Raw genomic sequence first — 20,712 nt, 5'->3', positions numbered from 1 at the left:
GTCAAGTGAAATTAAATTCACATAAATCAGCCTTTTGGGTGGTTCAAAGTAGAGACGGCTGTGAATTGTTCCTAGATTGACATACAAACAAATACTTTTTATTTATTTATTTATTTATTTATTTATTTAATTTTTTGAGACGGAGTGTCGCTCTATCGCTCAGGCTGGAGTGCAGTGGTGTGAACTGCGATCTCGGCTCACTGCAACCTCCGCCTCCCGGATGCAAGCGATTCTCCTGCCTCAGCCTCCTGAGTAGCTGGGACTACAGGGGCATGCCACCAAGCCCGGCTAATTTTTTTGTAATTTTAGTAGAGACGGGGTTTCACCATGTTAGCTAGGATGTTCTTGATCTCCTGCGTGATCCGCCCGCCTCGGCTTCCCAAAGTGCTGGGATTACAGGCGTGAGCCATCGCGCCTGGACTTACAAATCTCTTTTACTTAGGAACTACTGAGTTAAGATAAATGTGGGTGCTAAATTCCAATTTGGTCCGGGCATGGTGGCTCACGCCTGTAATCCCAGCATTTTGGGAGGCCGAGATGGGCGGATCATCTCAGGTCAGGAGGTCAAGACCAGCCTGCCCAACATGGCGAAATCCATCTCTACTAAAAACACAAGAATTAGCTGGGTTTGGTGGCGTGCGCCTGTAATCCCAGCTGCTCGGGAGGCTGAGACACGAGAATCACTTGAACCCGGGAGGTGGAGGTTGCAGTGAACTGAGATCACGCCACTGCACCCCAGCCTGGGTGGCAGAGTGAGACACCATCTCAAAAAATAATAATAATAAAAATGAAATAAATAAATTCTGATTTGTTGTGTGAATTCATGGTTAATTATGCAAAAGTGGAATATTCTATTCTTAATTGACTCAAATTAAAATTTCATTTAAATGTCAAGTTTCAAGATACCAAGATTGAGTGCTGATAGTATTTTTATTACTTGAGCACAAACTCCTGGACTCAGTTCTCTTGTCTTGGTCTCCGAAAATGCTAGGATTACAGGCGTGAGCCACTCTGGCTGTCTCCTCAGTAATTTTTTTTAAGTAAAGTTTATTTTATTTATTTTTTGAGTTGAGGTCTCGCCCTGTCACCCATGCTGGAGTGCAGTGGCACTGCAAGCATGGCTCACTGCTACCTCAAACTCCTAGGCCCAGGCAATCCTCCTGCCTCGGCCTCTGGTGTAGCTGGGACCACAGGTGTGCACCACCATACCTGGCTAATTTTTCTATTTTTTTGTAGAGACAGGCTCTCACTATGTTAGCCAGGCTGGTCTCCAACTCCTGAACTCAATTGATCCTCCTGCTTTGGTCTCGCAAAGTGCTGGGATTTGAGGTGTAAGCCACTGCTCCTGACCAATAATTTTTTATATTAATAAATTTATGGCCGGGTGCTGTGGCTCACGCCTGTAATCCCAGCACTTTGGGAGACCGAGGCGGGCGGATCACCTGGGGTCAGGAGTTCGAGACCAGCCCGAATAATATGGTGAAACCCTGTCTCTACTAAAAATACAAAAATTAAACGGGTGTGGTGGCGGGCGCCTGTACTCCCAGCTACTCGGGAGGCTGAGGCAGGACAATCGCTTGATCCCGGTAGGCGGAGGTTGCAGAGAGCCGCGATCGCGCCACTGCAGTCCAGCCTGGGCGACAGAGCGAGAGTCCGTCTCAAAAAATAAATAAATATAATAATAATAAAATTTATGTCTACCAAAATAATTTATCTACATTATGAGCAAAATATGTCTATGTTTTGACTTGACACTTTTTGCACTCTCAACACTGCAATCCTCCTCATATCTTAAGTCAGCGTTTTGTTCATCCACTTGACAGTAGGGCAGAAAAGAGCCTTGAATGAATACCTCTCTGCAAATTCGACTTTCCCCGTTCGAATCTTGTCTCTTCCGCTGAGACTAGAGAGAATATAAGTAGCAAAACGCACCGCAAATACCCTCCCGGTTGCTCCAGGAGAAAGCTGGGTTCAGTAGCCTGTTGAGTATGAATCAAAAAGAAGTATGGGAAAATGAAAAGTATCTGCATCAGAACAGGATCGTGATTCCTAAATTTCCGGACTAGTGGCCTGATGCATTTCCAGCTGAGCTAGCCAGAAGTACGATGGTTTTAGTGGGTATCCACTCTAACCCAAAACGTTCAGTCACTACTTAACCTTTCTTCCTCGTTGTTTCTCTTGTATTTTAAACCCAAACACGCGAAAATAAACAAACAAACAAAAAGAAACACAAACAAAATAGTTGCTGCCTGTATCAAAGCTGCAGGCTGCTTCCACATGAGAACTGACACAACGTCACTTTCCTCAAACCTCCAATACCAGGGGCTACTGCTCCACGAATACTCAACCACATGCCCTCGAAAATGCTCAGCCTGTTTCCTGCGATGGAGAGTGCAGTGCAGTGAGGCACTCTCAGAGCCACAAAATCTTGGGAAACACGAGCCGTACCCTTCTGTGGGATATACACTTTGAAACCACTCACCTAGAGCCTTCTCTCTTCCCCAGGGCGTAGAGAAAGCTTAGCAGAGACGCGGCGCTTGGCTGCTTTCTTCCTCCACGCTTGTCTCAATACTATCCGTCTTTAAAGACGCGTCCCCGATTTTTCTTCTGCCTTCTTCTCCGCTGCTTCTTCTCTCCTCCACTCAGTGTTATCCCTCCCGGCTCCAAGAGCCCTTCCTTCCTTTTCAAAGCCTTCCTTTGCGTCCACTCCTCAGCTCATTTCAGTTCCCAGCCACTTGCCTTTCTAGTGTAGTAAGAACATAACCTGTACATTAGGGACAAACTTCTCCCTACTCTCCCTTACGCCCCTGCTGGGTTTACAATGTTCTCCAAAATTCGTATCTGGATTAAACAGTCGCACCGCATTTTGGCTACAGATGGGAAAGGTCTACTTTCTGCACTTCAGGGACTGATGAAATTTTCTCACTTGTGGGGGTGTAGGGAGGGTTTTACAAAGGCTAAATTGGTTTTCTCAGGTTGAGACCAGCTTCCTTTGTGCTTTCCTCCTTGCTCAAAAAAATTTGCTCTGAAAGAGTCCTCTGTCTTCGGCTTCGTTTGTGTTGTCTTTAAAACCAGAGCTAGTCAGGCTTGGCGGCAAACACCAGTAATCCGAGCACTTTGGGAGGCGGAGGCGGGAGTATTGCTTAAGCCCAGGAATTCAAGACCAGCCTGGGCAACACAGGGAGAAGACCGACCCCCCCCCATCCCGTCTCTATAAAAAATCAAAAACAAAAAAACCCATAGCTGTAGAGTCGCCGATGAAGCCGCTGCCACATTTCCAAATCCAGATGTTGGACGCAACCTTGTGCAAAACTGCTACCTTTGTCACTCTTTGTTTTTGTCAAGTGTTGTGAATTAACCTCTTGTCTTTGCTTGTTTGGTTGTTTTTCAGGAGTTATTAACAACTTTATTGAAGTACAGTTGATATATGCAAAACCCCTACACATGTTGAAGGTAAGCATATGAGTGAGGACATATGCATACATTTATAATGCTATTTCCACAATCAGGGTAATAAACACACTTATCAACTCCAAAAGTTTCTTTGTGTTCTTTCATGTTCATGGGTGGTAAGAAAACTTAAACATCAGAGTTATCTTTTTTTTTATTTTTTAATTTTTTTATTTTGAGACTGAGTCTCTCCTGTCGCCCAGGCTAGAGTGCAGTGGTGCGATCTCGGCTCACTGCAACCTCCGACTTCCGGGTTCACGCCATTCTCCTGCCTCAGCCTCTCGAGTAGCTGGGACTACAGGCGCCCGCCACCGCGCCCGGCTAATTTTTTAAAACATTTTTAGTAGAGACGGGGTTTCACCGCGTTAGCCAGGATGGTCTCGATCTCCTGACCTCGTGATCCGCCCGCCTCGGCCTCCCAAAGTGCTGGGATTACAGGCGTGAGCCACCGCGCCCGGCCGAGTTATCTTTTTAACAAAATTTTAAGTGTACGTTATGGTATTGTTAACTGAAGGCACTAGGTTGTGCAATAGATCTCTAGAACTTATTCATGTTTCATAACTAAAATTTTAACTCACTGAGCAACAACTCCCCATTTCCCTCTGCCTCTGGTCCCTGACAATCACCATTCTGTTCTCTGCATTTATGAGCTTGACTATTTTAGATACCTCATATAAGTGGAATTATGAAATATTTGTCCTTCTGTGACTGGCTTATTTCACTTAGCATAATGTCCTCCAGGTTAATCATTGATGCTGGTGCAAATGGCAGAATTTCTTTTTTATAAAAGGCTGAATAATATTCCATTGTATGTATATACCACATTTTCTTTGTCCACTCATCTCTCAATGGACATTTGGATTGTTCCCTTAACTTGGTTATTGTGAATAATGCTGCAGTGAACATGGGAGTGCATATGTTTCTTTGAAATTCTAATTTCGATTTTTTGGGGACGTATACCCAGAAGTGGGATTGCTGGATCATATGGTAGTTCTATTTTTATCTTTTGAGGCGACCCCTTACTATTTTCCATAGTGGTGTCATCATTTTACACACCAACAGTGTAGAAGGGTTCCAATTTCTCTACATCTTTGCTAACACTTATCTTTTGAGTTTTTTCTTTTTAATAAGAGACATCCTAATAGGTGTGAGGTGGTATCTATTGTGATTTTGATTTGCATTTCCTTGATGATTAGTGATGTTAAGAGCACCTCTTCACATACCTAGTGGCTATTTGTATGTCTTCTTTGGAGACATGTCTATTCAAGTCCTATGCTCGTTTTAAAAATCAGGTTATTTGGGATTTTAAGGTGTGTGTGTGTGTGTGTGTGGCTATTGACTTGTAGCGGTTTAAAAAATTTATTTTGTATATTAACCCCTTATCAGATAAATGATTTGCAAATATTTTCTCCCATTCCATAGCTTGCCTTTTTCCTTTGTTGATTGTTTTCTTTCCTGTGAAGAAGCTTTTTAGTTTGCTATAGTCTCGCTTATCCATTTTTGCTTTTGTTGCCTGTGCTTTTGGTGTCATACTCAAGAAACCATTGCCTAAACCAATGTCAAGAATATTCCCCCCTGTTTTCTTCAAGGAATTTTACAGTTTAGGGGCTTAAGTTTAAGATTTAAATTCGTTTTTAGTTGACTTTTGTGCATTAACATCTTGTCTTGTCTCCTCACCTGGATCTACGTTTCCTCTGCAGCACTCACAGAACTCGTCTTTATATTCTCTGGCACTACCGCGCGCGCGCGCGCGTGTTTGTGTGTGTGTGTGTGTGTGTGTGTTGGCAGCTCCATAGAGGAGATTTTTTTTAAAAAGGAGAGAATCTGAAGACATACCAGAAGATTCAATCTTGGAACTTCGCTCCAGGTGGACGGAAACTGACAAAGAAAGTTGGCTAAAAGCAGTCCTTAAAATAGATGACGGCTGTTAGAGGATCCAAGGGTCTTTCGGTCCAGAATGCCTTTCTCCTCTTGACACAGCGTCAAGACAAGATTCCATTCAGAAGTTTCAGAAACAGGAGTTAAAACATAGCGGACTTTAACCTATCATGCCTTAAGCCCTCACCTTTAGATAATAGCATATAATAAATCAGTAAGAAAACAGCATTGTAAGTGGGGGTGTAGCTCAGTGGTAGAGCGTATGCTTAGCATGCATGAGGCCCTGGGTTCGATCCCCAGCACCTCCACAAGTACATTTCCTTATATCTATCGTTGAACGTTTCGTTTCAGTCTTTGAATACTTCGTTTCAGTCTTTTCTTTTTTCTTTGTGCATACACTAGCTTGTGTTTTTCCTACTCACAGCGAAGGTAAGCCATTTGGTACTCATTCATTTGTACTATAGGTCCTAACACTCCTTCAGCCTCCCAACCTGACTGCTTCAGCACAGCTTTATAGTTATTTACTGAAATAGAGAAGCTGCTTATTCAAGGTCCCCTGAGAGTGAAGCAACAGGCATGCCGGTCATAGAAGACTCGTTCTCCTAGACCATCCTGGCTAACATGGTGAAACCCCATCTCTACTAAAAATACAAAAAAAAAAAAAAAATTAGCCGGGCGTGGTGGCGGGCACCTGTAGTCCCAGCTACTCCAGAGGCTGAGACAGGAGAATTGCATAAACCCGGGAGGCTGAGCTTGCAGTGAGCCTAGATCGCGCCACTGCACTCCAGCCTGGGCGACTGAGCAAGACTCCATCACAAAAAAAAAAAAAAAAAAGACTCGTTCTCCTTTGCTGCCGTTTCTCATTACTATTAAGAAATCAGGGGGGAAATAAAAAACAGAAAGAGAAGGAAAAAAAATCGCCCTTGGAAAACATCCAATAGATTTCTCTCCTCCCCCCCCACCCCCACTCCACCCATATCTGACAGACTACAGACCTTTCCTCATTCTCCCCTACATTTCCATCACTCACAGAATCTTGGTTGGGCGGCAAAAGTGGGTCCAATCATTAGTCATGGGAGCGCTGTGATCCCAGCTTTCTCTAAAGAAGGAATGTTTAGAATTTTGTCCGAACGAAAGACGCTTCTGGCGAAACTCCGAGACTTTCAAAATCCACAGTTGAGAAAATTATTTTCAGAGATGGAAAAAGCCGCTGGTCGCTCTCAAAGCGGTGTCAGTTTTGGACAAAAAGGGTTATGTTTTCCTGTGGAACAGAAGCTTGTAGTTCACCTCCCTTGGGAGGGAAAGACCTGGTTTCCTACAGCCAAAGAGGAGCCGAGGGGCCGGGCTCGGTGGCTCACGCCTGTAATCCCAGCACATTGGGAGGCCGAGGTAGGCGGATCAGCTGAGTTCAGGAGCTCGAGATCATGGCGGAAACCCTGTCTCTACTACAAACAGGAAAATTAGCTGGGGGCGGTGGCGCTCGCCTGTAATCCCAGCTACTTGGGAGGCTGAGGCAAGAGAATCGCTTGAACCCGGGAGGCAGAGGTCGCAGTGATTCGAGATTGCGCCACTGCACTGCAGCCTGGGCGATAGAGCGATATTCCGTCTCAAAACAAAACATTATAGAGGAGCCTAGGAGACATTGGCAATGCGGGCAATTTCAGGGCCATCCAAATCTTAGGCCTCCGTAAAGATCCGGCTTGAAGCTCTCTCCTTCGTCCCTTCCTCTTCTGCAACCACCTGCCTCCACCTATCTCCCGACTCGTTTTCTTCACCACCTCTTGTCACCTTCACTTCTACTTTTTCCCATTCCCGTTGATTCAGTTCCACGGCTTCCTCCTACCTAAATAAATGTCCTCCAGCAGCTCAGCTCACTACAGTTTCTGCAGCTCCACTTCTTTCTAGGTTGGCGTTCTCAAGCCTGAATGATAATCGTCTGAGGGAGACCTTTCAATTGTGAAGATTCCCATCTTTCTCCCTATCCGGTGATTATCGGTCCACTATGGAGCTGTAAGTTACAAACGGGTATACCATTGAAGTTCTCAGGGCGGTTCCTCAGGCTCAGGAAACACTGCATTCCAGTCTAAAACCTTTTGACTCTTTATTGGAGGTTGTTTCTGGTTGGCTATGTTATAAATGGCGCCTTGCCTCTAAACGCCCATCTCAGTGACTTTCAAGCCACAACTGAGCCTCACTCCCTTAATTCTAGCGGGGGTTGGGACAGGAGACAAAAGTTGGGAAGGAACCACTAAGTTGATACATAATTTATTCACATATTCAGGAAGATAGAGATTTTGCACAAATAGGAAAAATATTAGAGAAAGGTAAAAGTAAGAGAAGACACAATGGTTTAGGATTACCTCCTAAAATTTATGTGGACATAGTTGGACACCCCAAAATTTAACAACAGGAGGAAAGTGTCTGTTATTTGTGCCATTGTGATGGTTGAGGTTTCAGAATCTCTCCAGGAGCACGGGGTAAGAGTAAAGAGGTTGTAACAGAAGTTTAAGTCCCTTAAACTTAAATGCCTCCTATGTGTTTCTTTGTAGGTCTCAGGAACGGAACTGCAGCGTCCCTGAGATGAAGCCACTGCTGAGTTTCCTGATCATGATGATCCACTGAAGAGTTTGCTAGAGCAGTGACTGTGACAGCATACACTTAGGTTTTTCTTTTTTCTTTCTTTTCTTTTCTTTCTTACTCTTTGTTTCTTTCTTTCGTTCGTTCTTTCTTTCTCTCTCTCTCTTTCTTTTTTTTTTGAAACTGATGTTTATTTCCCGTCAATGTTATTTCCATGTTGTCTAAGAGCCTGTGCAAGAATAGCTTAAGACCATTCAGTGGTTGCTTCTACCCATTCAGTGGCGTGAGCAGTTTGAGCTGCAGATCAGTCTTCTGTGTCAGGCTGAGCGCTCCAGTCTTCAGTAGGTAACTGCTGGATAGGCACAGACGGCACCTGCAGGCCTTCAGACCTGTCTGCAACCTCAGGCTGGGTAGCAGTGAACTGAGGAGCTGGTGCAGTCCATTCACCCTGAAATTCCTCGTTGGTCACAGCCTTTTCAGCAGCAGCTTGCTTTTCTTTTTCAATCTCTTCGGGATCTCTGTAGAAGCAGGGATCAGTCATGACCTCCCACGGGTGTTCACGGGAAATGGTGCCACTTATGCGCCGAACTTCTGGGACCAACATCCACCACATCACACCCACTGAGTGAGCTCCTTTGTTGTTGCATGGAATGGCAATATCCACATAGCACAGAGGAGAATCTGTGTTACACAGAGCAATGGTAGGTAGGTTAACATAAGATGCCTCCATTAAAGGCTGGTGGTCAACCCTGGGGTCAGTAACCACAGGAAGCCGTGGCTCTCGGAAGGCTGCCTGGATCTGGCTAGTGAAGGTTCCAGGAGTGAAGCAGCCAGCAATTGGAGTGGCTCCAGTGGCAGCAGCAAATTTCAGCACTGCCCTCTGGCCAGTATTCCTGGAGGATATAACACTGACATCAGCAAGGTTTTCAATGGCAGCAATGGCTCGAGCTGCCAGCAGAAGCTTCTCTCAGGTCCTTTTCAGATTTATGATGTAGATGCCATCGCTTTTACTTTTATAGATGTACTGTTCCATTTGGAAGTAAAGATTGGTGCCACCTGAGTGGGTTCTTGCCGCAAGGAACTTAAGGACATCCTCCTCATTCATCTGCAGTACATCAGGGGCTCCGAACATTGTGAAAGTTTCCCTTCAAGTTACAACGGGAATCCAGAACAACGCCCTATGGACCCCTCTGTGGGTAGCGCGGAAAAGCACACATAGGTTTTCATTTGGGACTTGTTTTCTTCTTCCATCTGAATCTAGATTTCCCCAGACAACTTTCTGAGTTCTGCTCTTTTGTACCCTCCTCCTAGTATTTCTAATTGTGCAGACAGCCAGAAGCAGTGAAAATTCAGTGGCTCTGGTGCAATGGTGTAGGAAATCTGTGATAGGGTGGAGACTACCTGGAGAAAGAGAAACACACTGGAGTTCCAACCTGAAGCCAAGTGTGTTAACGTTGGCCAGGCTTGTTTGTGTGTGAAGCTTTGAGGTCGTGGGTCTTAGCTATTCCCTTTTCCTGGAAAGGGGTCTCCAAAATATGGATTCCCTCATGGATTACGATGGCCAGAGTTCTACTGCTTCATGGGGATGTTTTGTCTTTCATCGTTCTTGATAGCTGCCTGAGAGATGTGTTGAGGGCTCCACACCAAATACTGTAGGGTTATAAACAGCAAGAGGTAAAAGATGCCCTGAGAATCCATGCTTGGCAAAATGGAAGGTGGTCCAAGCTGTTTTTCACTGATTTGGCAACTCTGCGGGCCAATCAGGAGTCAATGAAATGAGGGTCAAAGAGAAAGAAGGTCTATCATTTTTTCTTTGCCCAGAAATAATTGAGACAGCAGCATGACCATAACACACCTGATGGGGATAGCCCTGCCAGGGGACTCTGTGACTTAGCTGGTTAAAACCTCTGTCCTGGGTTTGGGTCTCAGAGATAACTGAGCTAGTGATTCATCCTTGCTCCCTCTCCTGCTCCTTAAGGAACTAGGAGGAGCACGCTCTTAGTTTTTTCAAACAAAGGAAATTTGACGCTATATTAGGAATTTCAACTTCACATTTAAAACATCCTTTTCTAATACAAAAGGTAGCATGCAAAGGCTTTGACAAAGAAAACTGGTATCAATTTTGATACATTCACCAATACACGATTTGTATGGAAAAGAAAGTGCAGAACAATGATATACCATAGTTTTTACTTACTCTTTAACAAGTGTTTCTTTCTAGAAATTCAAGCAACTTTATCTAGTCCTATTCCTCATCCACACACCTTTGGCCACACCTGCCTTTGGGGCCTTTGGTACAGTGATATGTGAAGTATTATTAATTCATTTAAAGATTCAAGAACAAACAACCCTGAAATTCATCGAGGAAATGTAGAAGGCAAATAATTTAAATACGCTATTTGGCAACGCTTCTGAGATTTTTACTTCAGCTAGATGTTTTGGTTTGAGGAATGGGGGGAGTTATTTGGTGTCTTCTATTACACATTTTGTGTACATTTCCTGTGAAAGTCGATTTAATATGCAATAAAAATAACTGCTGCCAAAACCAAAGACCTAACCTTTTTTCTCTTTTCTTTTCTTTTTCTTTTCTTTTCTTTTTTTTTTTTGAGACGGAGTCTCTCTCTGTCGCCCAGGCTGGAGAGGTGCGATCTCGGCTCACCGCAACCTCCGCCTCCCGGGTTCAAGCGATTCTCCCGCCTCAGCCTCCCGAGTAGCTGGGATTACAGGCGCCGGCCACCACGCCCGGCTAATAGTAGAGCAGAGGTTTACACCATGTTGGCCAGGCTGGTCTTGAACTTCTGACCTAAGGTGATCCACCCACCTAGGCCTCCCAAAGTGCTGGGATTACAGGCGTGAGCCAGCGTGCCCAGCCAAGACCTAACTTTTAAAACCTGTTGGTAGATCGCTTGCTGTAGGCTGTAAGCTATTGCAGCGAACGAGAGCTGGCTGTTTTCAGTCACCCAAATGATGTTTTAAGCGTTCGCGAGGCAAAGCGCTGAGTGCCACCTTACATTTAGACAACCTTTACCCACTAACTCACCCAGAAAAACTTGGGACCTAATGCCCAGCCTCTCTGCTGCTCACAATTCAATTATCAGCGGCAGAGGCGGCTGTTGGAGGAGCCCCGAGGAGAGAGGCGGAAGGCAACCAGTGGGAAGATTTTCTGCTCCTCATCCTTGGACGACCCAATGCCCACAAAGCAGAGATGCACGGAAAATTTTCTCTGAGCTGCCTATTTTTTCTTATTTCCATTCTTTTTTAGTCTCTCTCTTTAGGGATACCGCCAAACGGAAATCAAAGTGCATGGGTCCGTAATGTGACTGCAGGGTTCGTGCTTCCTGCCAAGGAGATCTTGATGGAAAATTTATCTATTTAGGATTTTTTATTTTTTTTTACGCTGGGCTACAAGTCGATATCTACATACAGTTAGAAATGATGCCATGACCCACACACAGCTTTGATGTAAGCCTAGAAAGTTTTAACATTAATGAACATAATTTAAAAGATATTTGCGTCTGGAAAAAATATAAAGAAGAACTCCTTGTGGAGTAATTTGTGTCCCCCTTTCAATGTCTGCTTGTTTCACTCACGTTAGCAAGACATTCTTCTCAAGCTAAGTTTTATAAAAAGCCACAGATGAGTGCCCGAATAAATAGCATAGTATTAGAAGCAACACATTTGACACTGTCCTCTTTTTATAGGAGTAGGAGAAAAGTAACAAACGCATGCAAAGAACGAGAAAGGAGAATGAAGAAAATGGACAACTGGAGGAGCCGGGGGTCGAACCCGGGGCCTCGTACATGCGAAGCACGCGCTCTACCACTGAGCTACACCCCCTGACCGAAGCAGAGTTCTGTTGGCTTATATATAAAATATCACTTGGTTTTCAGTTTGTTGGTTTTATTTTCTGTTGGTTGGAGAAAGGTCGCTGGATTAAATTCCACTACTTTCGTGAAATCACTGAACTGGACACTGTTTGGCAGCTAACAGTATCCTAATATACTTATAACAGTATACTAAGACACTAAGATTATAGACCAAATGACGCAGTTTCTTATCCTCGGACTTTCCAGTTCCTGTTAGCCTGCTTCAAGCTCCATTCACAAGCAAACTGCATGAAAGCTACTTTCCTCCACCAGCAAAAAGCACAAACTTCCAACATTGAGGACTGTCATGGAGAAGGATCCCTGATTTTAGTCTAGACCTTTAGTCCAGAGCTCTTCCAATTGAGCTATGTTTGCCACACTTCTACTTTCTCCCGCAATACTGACTCAAATGAAGTGCTCCTCAGTCCAGAGGCAGCCGTCGGCGAGCTGAATTCACACTGTATTTGTCGGACAGTGTGACAACATCCATTTTCCAGCTGACTCTCAATCCTCGTTAATGCATCCTAATAGCTGTAGTCCCAGCTGCTCGGGAGGCTGAGGCAAGAGAATGGCATGAACCTGGGAGGCGGAGCTTGCAGTGAGCCGCGATCAAGCCACTGCACTCCAGCCTGGGCGACAGAGCGAGACTCCGTCTCACACACACACACACAAACAAAACAAAACAAAACAAAACAAAACAAAGAAACCTAATAAATTTTTTCCCTTCTCACCATTCCTGTTCAACTAATAATTTTTACAGCAAAAAAAAATTTTTTACATTACACATCTAGTATCCTGATGTAATACAATTGTATTTGGCAGTTCTTTTTGATATTGTCTTTCCTAAATTTAAGTTCTACATTTTTAATAATAAAAAATGTATGATGTTTCTTACATTAAAACTAGCTCCTAGTTTCCCAATCAGCTTCCGATCCACAATAAAGACTTGTTCTAGCTCTTAATAAAAAGGGGAATATTGAAAATAATTAGCAGTAATGGGTTCCACACTTTAATTAGGTCAAAACAATTGTGACCATTGTCTGTGACAAATCTCACAATGTGAAAAGCAAAAGAAAACAAAGCTCTATCAGTTCAAAAGAAAGAAACGTATTCACCCTAGGTTAATTATGTACAAGTAAAACAATATTCATATAAACACGTTTCAGCAATTGTCTACCCTTTTCAGGTTGGACTGGGAATGTCCTAGAAGCAGATGCATTGTCATTTAGTCTGCAATTCAGTAACCTTTCTCGTGGTATAGCGATTAAACGAGATCCAGTTTAGTGATTTCAGAAATAGTGGGATTTATCTCAGTGGATTTTCTCCCGCCAACCTTTATGTTTTGAAAATTAGAAATACTGACACTGATATATCAAGATGTATCTCCAAGAGAGCTTGGCTATCACAAGAATGTTGCTTGGTGGTAGAATGCATACTTAAAATGTGTGCCGTCTTGGTTTCATTTCCTGAAAATGTTGCTGTTCTTTAGCTACTCACCAACAGCCACCCCTTCTTTTCTCATACGCTTTACTCGCATACATGATCCAAAGTACTCCCTTTAGTGCTACTCCATTTGTACGGCATAAACTTCTGCACCACCCAGGGCAAAAGACTATGACAAAGACTAGATGAAAGAGGATAAAACAAAGGATTAATAGCTCATTCAAAATCATCGCTAGGAGACAGAAACCTGACCCCACATTAACAGAAAATAACCTTGGGTTCCAATTCTCCGCATCTTCGAAGATTATTAAAGACAAAAAGAAAAGAAAAACAAAGAACGCCACCACATTTTATTTTTAAATTATCTTTGCTGTGTCTGGCTCAACCAACAGGATGTGGAAGAGCAGAACGTTTTTTGTTTGTTTTTTAATTCCTGTTACTTATCTTCTATCTCCCTCCTCCACCTATCCATTCCACACTGCCAGGGAATTGGATTCAGCCATCATATGTAGGAGTCAATAAGTTCCAAGTCTTTCTTAGTGGGTAAATACATTGTATAATAAAAGTACTTAAGAAACCTGAAAGCTAAAAAGTTGGAAACAATCGAAGTATTGAAAGAGAAATTGAATAAAATTTTCAGTCTACAGTAAGCTGAGATAGCTCGGTTGGGAGGGCATCAGCCTGAAGATCTAAAGGAGACTTGTTCAATTCTGGGTTTTGGCAACTTTTCCTTTTCAGAGACTCTACCAGCGATCTGCATTTGCAGTCTTAAAATTTCATATGAACTGCATCTCTTAATTTATATTTAGTAATTGATATTCGGGGGAGCAAAAGAGCATGGCACATAAGCAAAGGAATTTCGTGTCTGACTTCCTTTGCTTCTCCATGTATAATAAAGCAATCGCGATGCCCCGTGAATTTTGATGTGTGAAATAAAGATGAACTGTAAAATTCATTTTGATACTCACAATTTTATTTTATTTTTTCTTAATTAGAGTGACATTAGACAGAAAATGGAAAATGCCATGACAGGCCGAAAAAAAAGCGACTGAAAGGGAAAAGCTTTGTATTTTAGCACTTTCGATGGCAGTTGCCCCTGCTTTTTGAATAAGGGACCCTGTATTTTCATTTTATACTGGGCCTGTAAATTATGTAGCTGGCCTTCTTCAATATTAAACCGACATTCACAGTACATGTAATTGTAGTATCTATAATCGGCATTCATAATTACAGATTATTAATTCACAGTTGACATTTTACAAATTTGGAGAATTGAAGACATTCTAACTCTTCGCATGCCTATAGTTGAATTATAATCCCAAGAGCACTGGCCAGTACTGTATTAAAATCCACGCCTACAGTATATGTTCCCTCTCTAAACTTCAATTTGTTGTTCTTAACTCTTTATATAAATTGGAATACTTGAAACGACATTGCACAGAAAATCCCAATGGAAGATATGGCTTGTATTTTTTTTTAAAGCAAACAAAAAAAAATGGGCAGTATATTATAATTATTGTCCTGATCTTTGCTATTTTTATGTAGTCTTATATTGGGAGGATGTACAGTTTCAGTTTGCTTCCAAAGCCTTTGGATGCCACCTGTTATGTCCAAAATCAGGGGTGGAGGATCTCCGAAGGTAGACAGGAACGATAGAAAAATCTCAAGTTTTAAGAGAGTTGGCAGAAGGGCACACTCACCTTGCCAACCAAGGCCCCGCTGGGAGTCGAACCCAGGATCTCCTGTTTACTAGACAGGCGCTTTAACCAACTAAGCCACGGAGCCCACGGAAACTGTTTTTGGTTTCCTTCTATCAGAGTATACCTTGGTATTTGTGGTAGAATTTAGATTTTCCTTTTTATTAAAAAAAAGTTGTTCATTTCTTGGATTTTTATTTGGCCTTTGATTCCACTCACAGCCACTCAAGACAGTGAATAACAGCTTTAATGGAAGCACTGATTTGCCAGTCTTTTTCTCTTGCTCTTCATAACCTCACTGTAGTTGTCTTGGAGCCTTGTTGCTTCATGGGAACTCAAGCCGAGGGAAAAATTCAAGCAAGATCAAAGAAGGAACTATGAGTAAATATTTTTATTTCAGGCTCATTTTAGGCTTTCTAAGGCATTTGACGTAATGTTTCGATTGTGCATCTGTGACAGAAGGGAAATGCCACAAGTTCTTTCACTTTAAAAGTCAACCCATGGAAATGAGCTCAAGCAATTCCTATGATTTACCAAGTTTGAAAAGGAAGGAAAATGAGTGAACGAGTTAATAACCTCAGTGACTTTTTCTAGGGAACATTACAACTCTTTATCTAGACTCATAAAGAGATGGAAGACAAGGAAGACAGGAGGGAGGAAAACAGCCTTCTGGAGCTTTAGCGACTATACTGTCCCTTTAAAATGGAACTTTCTCTGCCAAGAGGAGAATTCAAAGGAGATTCACAGATTAGGACAACAGCTACCAAATGAGTTAGTGGAATATATATGTGTGTCCCAGCTAGATTGATAGATTCATGCAGTTCAGTTGATAAGCATTCAAACTATTAATGTAAGGAATGAAGACTCGAGTCTCTGTCACCAGAATTTTTTTTTTTTTTTTTTTTTTTTTTTTTTTTTTGAGACGGAGTCTCACTCTGCTGCCCAGGCTGGAGAACAGTCGCACAATCCCGGCTCATTGCAACCTCCGCCTCCCGGGTTCAAGCAATTCTCCTGCCTCAGCCTACCGAGTAACTGGGATTACAGGCATACACCATGACACCCGGCTAATTTTTGTGTTTTTAGTAGAGACGGGGGTTTCACTATGTTGGCCAGGCTGGTCTCGAACTCCTGACCTCAGGTGATCCACCTGCCTCGGTCTCCCAAAGTACTGGGATTACAGGCATGAGCGACCACGCACGGCCTAGAAGTACAGTATTTTCTAAGAAGTTGAAAAACAATAATTCATTGCAACCTGCAGCTAAATCTGCTAAGATATGTTACAGCTAGTGATGGCAAAATTATGAGAAGGAGAGGAAGAGGCTTAGTTGAAAAAGTTTTAAAAACTTGTGATAAATGTAAACCTATTGTTTTCTATCATATTATTGATTAACAGATAATTTGTGGAAAAAATTTCATGGTATCAGGTGTTATTGAACAGTAGACTTAATTTGCTCTGGTGGACCAGGCATCACTTTTACAAATTTTTGACAGAAATTAGAAGCTGAAGGTCCTGACAAGATGGATCACACAGCAGTTTAATGACTTAACGCTGACAAGTTGTGTGTGTGTGTGTGTGTGTGTGTGTTTAGGACTGAGATGGAAATTTTTTTTTGAAGGGGATGAACTGCCCTCAATTACTATGATCAAACACTGACTGGCTTTGGAAGTTAGCTTTTGTTTCAGATTGGATAATGCTTTTCAATAAATTCAGCCCAAAATTACAAGGTAAAACAATGTTTATGTATAAAACTTGTACTGCAGTAACGTCATTTTGATGACAGCTAACACTGCTAGAATCATAGTAATATCAAGCTGCCCTGTGCATTGCTTGTGCTGTCAAAAGTTAAAAGAAGCAATTCTCCAATCCCACAGAAATTTTCAGCAGATATATTCTCCTAACTCGAACTATAGTACCAACAGTGTGTTAAAAACTTAATGCAAGTGCAAAAGCAATTTTCATATTTCAAAATCTACTTAATTGTGCAGTTGAGGAGCTTCCCACTAAGCCTCACTTTGAAGTGACTAATTTGCAATGTAACGACATGCTAAAAGCAAACATAAAGAGATGAACCTACTAGAATCCATAAATGTCTTCCATGCAATGAATATGCCCCAAATTATATACTCACAGATTAATATTAGCCATTTGGCATCTCCTATCTTTATGAAAAGATATTTTCAAAGATGAAATAAATAAAATTGCACTACAGGTCATTAACAGATGAGCATTAGCAAATGACTTTGATGATAGGAAAGGCTAACTTTGAGCCCCCATCTGTAATAATAATAATAATTATTATTATTTAATTTTTCTCATTATCAATAATTATACTCAATTAGTATTGTGTTTTGAATTTCATCAATAAATATGAGTAGACTTTTTTTCTCCCTTGTTATGTAAGTACCTACATAATATCCTTGATTTGGCCATTTGACTTGCAAATCCTAAAATATTTACTACTTGGCCATTTACAGAAAAAGGTCTCTCTCTGGCATATTTTATAAGAGCACTAATCCCATTCATGAAGATTCCACCTTTATCACCCAATCACCTTCCAAAGGCCCTAAAGCCTAACCTAATAATATTGGTGATTAGGTTTCAACATATGAATTTTCAGTGATGGGGCAGTCACAAATATTCAGATTACAGTAGGAGTATATTTAAAAGCCTGGAAAACACAATTAATTTTGCACAATCTTACTTTGACAAAGATTCCCTAGGTTGATCTCCAATAATTTCTACCTCCTAGTGTTCAAGTATTTGTGTAATACCCTTCCCTTGAGTGTGAATGGGACTTGTGATTTACTTCTAACCAATAGAATATGGCAAAGGTAAAGGGATGCCACTCCCATAATTACATAAATATGTATATAAAACATACAATATATTGTTTATATTATTTATATACATACATTATTATAATCTATAATAATAGGTGTATATAAGCCATTTTTATATAGATATGTAAGCAATTTTAAATATATGTACACACACAAATATATATTCAAAATAGAGCACAAAAACCCTGCCTAAGTCATTTGATGATAATGACAGCACTTCGGGTGGAGAAGATCCAGAGATTGAATCTGCAGTGAAAAAGAAGAAAATGACAATGGGAGATGTTAGGAACAGAAGAGAGAAAGTCTGGTTTATTTGGCAGGCTTGAGTCTCAGGGGAATGACAACAGCATTCACTCCAAAAGGACCTGTAAGCAGCGACTGACATCTCTACTAGAGAGGGGAGAAGTCTTTAATACAATTCATTTATGCTGTAGATTTCAGGAACATGCTCCTATAATATGTGCTTGGCTGAATTACCAGACATTAGGGTGGATGGTCTTTCTGGGAAAGTGGAAGGAGTGTTTTCTGTGGAAAATGTAATTTTGATGCTACATAAAGCTGGTGGCACGGAATGGCTTGGTGTGGCACTTTTTGCATGGAAAAGACAATTCCCACTTACTTTGGATGGAGCATGTGTTCTAGAGCTTGTGTAATTTAGTTCACAGAACAGCTGGTGACTTTTTGTGACTCAAAGTTGTCCAAATTTGTGAGGTAGGAGAGATGCAGGTTTCTTTTTTTTTTTTTTTTCAGATGCAGTTTCCCTCTTGTTGCCCAGGCTGGAGTGCAGTGGCACGATCTCAGCTCACCACAACCTCTGCCTCCCGGGCAATTCTTCTGTCTCAGCCTCCCGAGTAGCTAGGATTACAGGCATGCACCACCACACCTGGCTAATTTTGTATTTTTAGTAGAGACGGGGTTTCTCCATGTTGGTCAGGCTGGTCTCGAACTCCTGACCTCAAGTGATCCGCCTGTTTCAGCCTCCCAAAGTGCTGGGATTATAGGTGGGAGCCACCGCGCCTGGCCTGAGATGTAGGTTTCCTAAACTCCTTTATTGAAACATTTGCAGTGGCCTCTGACTTTATGTGACCACTTGGTTTCTTCTAAAAAGTGGCGAATTATTTGCAACAAGCACTAAATTAACACAAACCAGACCAATCATCTTTTCTGTGACCAATGTCCTTTTCTCATGTTTCATGGAAATATCCTTAGACAAGTTTAAATTTTAACTGGGCTTATTTGAGCAAAGAACAACAAAATGAAACATAGCAAAACAAAACATAAACGATTGAAGAATCAGGCAACCCTACAAACCAGAGCAGGTTCAGAGAATGCCAACCAATAACATGGCCTAACAGCATTTGTGGGAAACAGAAGTACAGTGGAGACAACCTCATTGGTTACAGCTTACTTTGTTAATTGGTTACAGAGCCTCCAGCAAGTAATTAAAGCTCAGCTACTGTATTTCAACTCCATATTAGTTTGATCTGTTAGGCTTAGTGGAGGAGCCCAGTCCAAATCAATGGCCTCCTAGACATTTTATTCAACAGATACAATAGCCTTTATCTTTCCTTCAAACCTCTTGTCTTATGCACTTAGGTCTCCCTCTATAATATTTTCTCCTGGTTTAAGTGAAACACAAAAACTATTTTCTGTCATAAACTGGATTGTGTGATCAAATTTATGTTGATTCATCAAAGTTATTATTAGGACTACAAATTTAGACTACTGGGAGGGAAAATGTAGAAATATCCCACAAACATAAGGCGATTGTCCTAACTCAGTGCAGAGGGTGTGTCTGTGCCCCCTGTTCATGTGATGGTGTGTCTGTGCCACCTGTTCATGTGGTGATGTGTCTGTGCCCTCCTCTGATGTCTCCATAAATGCTTAGGACTTCCACTCCCTTTCTTTTTTTGCAGCCTTTTCAAAAGGGGGTGCTCTCTCAACAATACCCAGAGTCTGAGCTCAGCACAGGTAGAAGACAAAGGAGTTTTTCTGCACTCTCACTTCTTTCACTTCAGGATTCAAACCGGGCAGGACAGGGTAGCAAGTCTTTGTGGTGAATAAGCATATCCTGCTTCCTCAGCTCAAAACTGGCATTGTTGAACACCTACTTTTCTATCTCTTAGGAGAAGGTAAAGAAACAAGAAAACGGCTTGTTTGTTTGTTGGGGATGATCTCTTCTACACCTGTCATCAGGGCCAGCTTCATGGGTCTATGACCAGTGCGGTTCACAGGACTTTGGGCTCCACACATTGTGTAACGAAGTCTTGCTTTTCATTACTGGGTTCTTCATCCCACAGGATGCTGCTTTTTCCAAAGTACTCGAGCAGGCTGACTTTTTAAAAATGTTCCAGCCTTGCCGGACGGGGCGGCTCACGCCTGTAATCCCAGCACTTTGGGAGGCCGAGGAGGGCGGATCACGAGGTCAGGAGATCGAGACCATCCTGGCTAACACAGTGAAACCCTGTCTCTACTAAAAATACAAAAATTTAGCGGGCCGTGGTGGCACGCCCCTGTGGTCCCAGCTACTCGGTAGGCTGAGGCAGGAGAATCGCATGAACCCGGGAGGCGGAGGTTGCCGGGAGCCGAGATCGCTCCATTGCACTCCAGCCTGGGTAACAAGAGCGAAACTCCGTAAAACAAACAAACAAACAAAAACAACAACAAAAAAAACTGCAGCATCCTAATATTAATATTAAACTTTCCCCCAAATCCAAGAACGAACCCTCTTGAACTAATTCCTGATGCTAGTCTGAGGTGCATGAAAGATGAGGTGGAAGTGTGGTTAAGTGTCTAAGGAGATCCTTTTCAAGTTAAGGTGATTTTTCTGCCCTCGGAACTTTAATTTTTCCCACTAAATTTTTGTGAAGTATAAGACTGTAGCCAACATAGCAGTGATTGCTCAGAGTGGCTAGAGAGAGTAAGTGAGTAACAAAAATGTCAACAAGTAACTTTGGTAG

At 42.2% G+C, this 20,712-nt stretch overlaps 3 non-coding genes and 1 pseudogene across 3 annotated transcripts; 1 reads left to right on the top strand and 3 right to left on the bottom strand.

Annotated features, from left to right (window-relative positions):
• The first annotated feature begins 5,564 nt into the window (after positions 1 to 5,564).
• TRNAA-AGC (transfer RNA alanine (anticodon AGC)) lies at positions 5,565 to 5,636 on the top strand. The gene has a single exon. It is a non-coding gene; the product is annotated as a tRNA-Ala (tRNA).
• A 2,513-nt stretch (positions 5,637 to 8,149) lies between these two features.
• Positions 8,150 to 9,037, bottom strand: LOC107975274 (small ribosomal subunit protein uS2-like; annotated as a pseudogene).
• Positions 9,038 to 11,670: 2,633 nt separating this feature from the next.
• Positions 11,671 to 11,742, bottom strand: TRNAA-CGC (transfer RNA alanine (anticodon CGC)). The gene has a single exon. It is a non-coding gene; the product is annotated as a tRNA-Ala (tRNA).
• Positions 11,743 to 14,925: 3,183 nt separating this feature from the next.
• On the bottom strand, positions 14,926 to 14,999 carry TRNAT-AGU (transfer RNA threonine (anticodon AGU)). Its single transcript has one exon. It is a non-coding gene; the product is annotated as a tRNA-Thr (tRNA).
• Between the last annotated feature and the right edge of the window lie 5,713 nt (positions 15,000 to 20,712).

The sequence above is a fragment of the Pan troglodytes genome, chromosome 5, assembly GCF_028858775.2.
Source record: "Pan troglodytes isolate AG18354 chromosome 5, NHGRI_mPanTro3-v2.0_pri, whole genome shotgun sequence".
Lineage (NCBI taxonomy): Eukaryota > Metazoa > Chordata > Mammalia > Primates > Hominidae > Pan > Pan troglodytes.
The sequence above is the reverse complement of the archived record's forward strand: the minus strand, read 5'-3'. Positions and strand labels throughout refer to the sequence as shown.